Source organism: Tachypleus tridentatus, chromosome 7, assembly GCF_004210375.1.
Source record: "Tachypleus tridentatus isolate NWPU-2018 chromosome 7, ASM421037v1, whole genome shotgun sequence".
Lineage (NCBI taxonomy): Eukaryota > Metazoa > Arthropoda > Merostomata > Xiphosura > Limulidae > Tachypleus > Tachypleus tridentatus.
In genome coordinates, this window is record NC_134831.1 from 56628149 (window position 1) to 56634148 (window position 6000).

Sequence of the window (6000 nt, forward strand, 5' to 3'; positions counted from 1 at the left end):
TATGCAGAGCATTGCTTTTTTAACCTTTTTTCTCATTCAGTGTATCAACTTATGTAAATAAATAAGAAACAAAAGAATATTGACTTAAGTGAAGGTATTTTATTATACTGTTTCATGTCAAAAGAAAGTACATGGTCATGATTGTAAGCATACTTACATCAAATGATGTGAATAAATTGGTCTGGATCATGTTATTTTTAATTTCTCAGCACCTAATTTTCTGTGATAGAGAAATTTGACATATTCTATCAATTCCAATTGCTGCCCTATTATCAGTATAACACTGCATAATATAAAATAATAGCTTTAAATGACCACAATATAATGATTTAAAAACATAAATAATAATGAAAATTTCATGATTGTCTCTCCAATACATTTCCATACCTATTTCATTACTTAATTTCACCAGACATTGCAAGAAAGGCTGACCATGGGCTGCTATAATCCCTGTGGTTAAGGAGGATCTACCTTGCTTTTCTAACCTCTTTGATCTGTTGCTATCTATATCAGACAGCTCTGCTGAGGCAGAGAGAGGATTCAGCAAAGATGAAGACCAGTTTGAGATTTTATCTGGGAGCTGAAAAGGTCACTGAAGAGATCCTAGTCATGCTCTACTCATCTTCAAAGTGTGACTTTAATCCCATAACAGCTAACCATATGTTTTTTCTAATAGGAACATTTTGCTTATTACAAATTCAAGCACAACTGATTAACAGTTGTTTTAGAATATAAAAGAACTATAAATTTACTGGTAGTATAATCTGTACAATTTTTCCACTCTCCATCAAACATATTTGAACATTTATTGAAAAATATGTATGAGCTACATGGTAACTGGTTATACTGGAACAAGAATAGACTACAGTGACAATGATGTAAAGATTTTCATTCATTATTTTGATTGTTAAAGGACACTACTTTAAAGACTAACAAAAGGTTACTGTTTTATGATACTTCTGAGAGAAATTAAAGATTATATATGAAATCACCTGAAATACTGCCTGTAGGGTGGCTGTTCAGTTATGATCATGACAAGCTTAACAGTGTTTTATGTCATGCAACTGCTCTTGACTTCTAACTGCATCTTGGCAAGCAATTTGATGTGTTTTTGTATTTTGGGTTTGTTCCTTGATGAGCAAGCCTCTCCCTTTCTGTAACTTCCAACCTAATGTTTCATTTTCTTTCTCAAAGTTTCACACCTTCTCTGTTACAAGTCACTTTTCCATTTGGTAGTTTTGGCATTGGGATTTTCAATGGTTTTGATCACCTTATACTCATACTGAAGTAAGAAAAATATTTGTGTAACTTACAAAAATTGAGTTATTACAAATTTCCATCAAATTTGTATGGGACAAAATCCGCATGACGAAAACCCACTTGTAGAGAAAAAATATACAGGGTGTTTGGAAAGTCACTGTGCAGTTTTTAATCATATTTTATTCAGTCTATTTCAAACCAGCAACTGATAGCAGTGTTTAGAAACAAAATAAGAAGGATCCAGGCCTGTATTGATGCCAACAAGGGTCACTTTCAACATTGTTTATAATTGTCATTCATATTTACCTCCTGTATTCTATATTGAAACATGTCTGTTAATAAATATATATGTGCACAGTGACTTTCTGAACACCCTGTATATGTAAAAATGGTTGGTATAGGTAGAAAATGCTTTTATTCTGAAATATCACAATTATTCTCTAATAGGAATACTCATAAATTCTGCATCAAACTGGATTTACCATAAAACTTCAGAAGTTTTATTGATAATAATAAATGTATAAAATTAATGTACATTATTCAAATTAAAAGTACCATTTCTCCATTAAGAAGGTGAGTTAGGGAAGAAAAGTTATAAAATAAGGTTGTTGTTCTTTTATTTTACTGAAAGTCTGTAACATAAAGCTATTATACACTATTTCTTAAAAAAGTGGGCATATGCACTAAATAAACTTTTTTATAATGGACTCAATAGGAAATAAATTTTCAGTATAGGAAAAGTATCATGATAAAGTACATTATCTCCACTCCAATAATTAGCTAGAACCCCACATTGAATTGGTGAAGGGACCAGTGAGAGGGAAGAATAGAAGCATGTTTCAAAAACATCCAAAGGACACACTTGAGACTTGAAGGTTAGGTTTGATGATCTGATGTAGGAGACTGCACTGCATCTTAACCAGTTATTCTCTTCACCCATCTGAGAAAAGTGGTGTATATATTGGTAGAAAAACAGAGGAGCACATCCAATTAGTGTTGGGAAAAAAACAGTGGAAGTGCCCCTAAGTGTAGAGTAGCTAGGGTACAATGGACCATACTCAGTATGTCGACTACATCTAAAACCCCTACCATTGGGAACATATTTACGTGGGAATAGGATAAGGATCATCTTCACCTCAACTTTAAGAGACTGAAGGGAATCCCCCCCTCCCCCAGGAACCTGATATCTAGAATTTAAAAGATGTCTGATGTGACAAAATGTAAAAGAACAATCACCCTACTGTACAACTTAAGTGTGAGGAAGAAAAATCTAGTGTGGATAGAGTAGGTAAGTAAGTACAATAAAAAAAGAGTGCATGAAGTGGAATAAAGATATGAAAAAAAGCAACCATAAATGAGGAGAATAAGACACTGACTTCAGGAAAACATGGAATAATGAACTTGAAGTCAATTGAAGAGCATGTAAAACCACATCATAGTTACAGTCAGGCATAGCAATAGGATGAGAGGGTTGATAAAGAGGGCAGGAGAAAAAAAACAGCAATGGGAAAGGAAAAATGTAAGGGATAAATCTGCCCAGAAACTAACAATAGAGGAAACAAGCAATTCATGGTCAAACCACATAAAAAAAGGACAAAAAGATGGTCTGATGTAAAGGAAAGGTATATGGACCAACAGTGAAAAACCTGACATTACAATTGATGGAGAAACAGAGTTGAAGAACAACATCAATGGGATAAAAAAAGGTTACATGATAGAAGAGTACAGCCTTACAGGTAGATGACTGGATGAATCCTACACATAGATAGGATGGAACAACATTCCTGGTAGAGAGAGAGAGATTTGGTAAGAGCAAGGTAGTGGAAATGAGGCAGAAGAAGAAGGGTTGTGATCATCAAATGATGGTTGTGCTGGCCAAAGAGGAGCCATCAATATGGTCCGATAAATACCAGCAAGGATTGGTTGATTGTTTAGCATTTATTGGTGCAAAGTAACTAGGCTATCTGCACCAAACAACCAGTAAAAAATAAAAAATAAAAGTGAAATTATTAAAATATTTTAAAAGGAATCATGTTAAAAGAAAACCATGTCACATTTTCAAATTAAAAACTTAAATAGAGTTAAAATAGAGTGTCACCTTTATCAATGACACTGTCCAATGTCAAAGGTGAACCCATGGTAAAAAATGTGTCTAAAACGGTGCCATTACTCAAAGTTATAACAACAACATGACAGTAAAATGTAGGCCATTGTAACTTGAGTGTCACACATACTACACATTTTTGCATCAGTCCCAGGTGAAAGAAAACAATGAGTTAAAAAACTATGACCAATGTGTTGCTCAGCAAGGACAACTTCCTACCTCCGATCCTTATGAAAGCAAGACGGCCAAAGAGCATTAGAAGGTTTAATCTGGAAAAGTTTGTTGTCACATTGCTAACTCCAGGCCGACTGACAACAAGTGCAGACCTGAGCCTTAAATACAGGATTGTAGTCTATGTACGAAACAGACATGTCTGTGATAACATCAGAGCAGACAGACTTAACTGCAGTGTCGATGAGCTCATTACCATGAATACCAGAGTGGCCTGATATCCAGAAGAACTGGATAGAAATAGATAATAGAGAAATGGGCCAGTTGGTTTTGAATATTGACAAGAATAGGGTGAGAATTAATGTGAAACAAATCCAGGGCCAGTTGAGAGCTAAGTGAATCAATATAAATACTAACATGAAAATGATTATGCAACAAGCTCCCATGAATAAGAGTGTGACATGATTCTTACCATAATTAGCACCCTTTCTAATCTTGCAGTTGTTAATCACTTTGAGACTGGTCATCAAACCACAATGGAAGTGGGGAGGATGGGTGAATAAATATGAGAGGAGGTAGGTATCTATTGGAATTACATTTTCAGTTTAAGAAAATGTTAACTTCTGATATCATATCTTACCTTCTCTCACTAAAAGCTAGAATGCCACATTGAACAGGTGGAAGGCCAGTGAGATATATGATGATCCCCTTGAAAAAAGCATGTAAAAAAAACCAAAAAACACTGGGGTGTGAGAAGGAAATAAAAGCAACATACCCAAGGTAAATTACAGCACATTTGAGCCAGATATACCCTAATCTCATCAGCAATGCATCACTAAAAATAAATAAACAAAGAAGTGGCCCCAGGTTACTAAAATAATGGGGCTTCGCAGAGTTCTACAGAGTGGCTAAGGTGAGAAAGACCATTAAACGAAGTTCAACCACAAAACAAAACTTTGTGGCAACTGGAATTTTACATCAGTTTTGCAATAGGAAGAAGGTCCTCCACCTTTCACCTCATGAACAGGTACCAGCAGGAAAGAGGAATTTCCATACTAAGCAAATGCCTCCACAGGCACACACCCTCAACACCAGCTCCATCAGAAACCAACAACTGGCAGAGAATAGGAGGTTGGAGGGCCTAGGTAGGTTTTCACCCCCTGTCCAAAATCTGGCAGCATTGTGAATGTTTCATCCAGACCACAGTAAGAGAACAGAAAATAATCTTATACCTGCAGGAGTTCATGTGTCTTCACCAGCTACAATCAAACTAGATCTACTGGGAACAGACATCTAGCTTATGATAAGAAGAGGAAATGCAATTTGGAGTTGCATCTCCAGTATAAAACCTGGAACTATTGGGAATTTATTGTACAGTATATGGTAGAAGGGGAGTACCTTCCAAACATAGGCCTAATGTTGCTGGTCCAACTCCAACCAACATCCAATCCCCAGGAACCAACATCCAGCAGATACTAGGAAGGAAGGTGCTTCAGTTAGAAGGAAAACTGCAATATATACATATGGCAGACTGCAGAATCTGGAATTGAATATCAGGGATGCAGTAAAAAGAGCATAATGCCATCTACCCTGGCAGAATGCCACTGCTCTACTTTCAACTGAGTGCTATTTTACCTTAATGACAAGAAACCCATTTAAAATAAAAACATATCTCAGAACAGCTGGTATGGGTATTAACACTTTTATTGATAAGGAGAGAACAACGTTTCGACCTTCCTAGGTCATCTTCAGGTTAAGAAAGAAAGAGTGAGAATGTGACTGTTGACAGACACACGTCTTAGGGGCAAGAGTATAAACGGGTACAGGATTGTAGGGGATATTGCAGGTGGATGCTAGGTTATTAATTAGTATAGGTATATAGGTGTTCCTTTATACTGGTTTAATTTTGGTTTTACTTGTTGTATAAGTAGGGCTTCTTTGATTTTGCATCTGTTTCCATACTTAATATCTGGATTTTATGGTTATGTTGTGTTTATTTGATTTGCAGTGTTCAAAAATGTGAGAAGTTGTTTTGTTTTTTGTTCTTTTAATTTAGTTTCCATTTTTCTGCTTGTTTCTCGAATATAGAAGTTGTAGCAGTTGTCACATTGTATTGTATAAAATATGTTGGTGTTGTGTTTGTCAGTGTAGTTTTTACATAGACAGGATTTTAGTTTTGTACCTGATTTTTGAATAAATTTGGTGTTTACTGGAATGCTGCTGTTTTATTATAAGTGTTTTCCAAATGTCAGTTATTTTTTTGCTGATGTCAGGAACATATGGTATGCAGCAGTATAAGGTTTTGTAGTTTATACTCTCGTCCCTAAGATATATGTATGTCAATGGCCACATTCAAACTCTCTCTTTTTTAACCTGAAGATGACCTAGGAAGGTCAAAACGTTGTTCTCTCCTTAATAATAAAAGTATTAATACCCATACCATCTGTTCTGAGTGCTATTTTGCA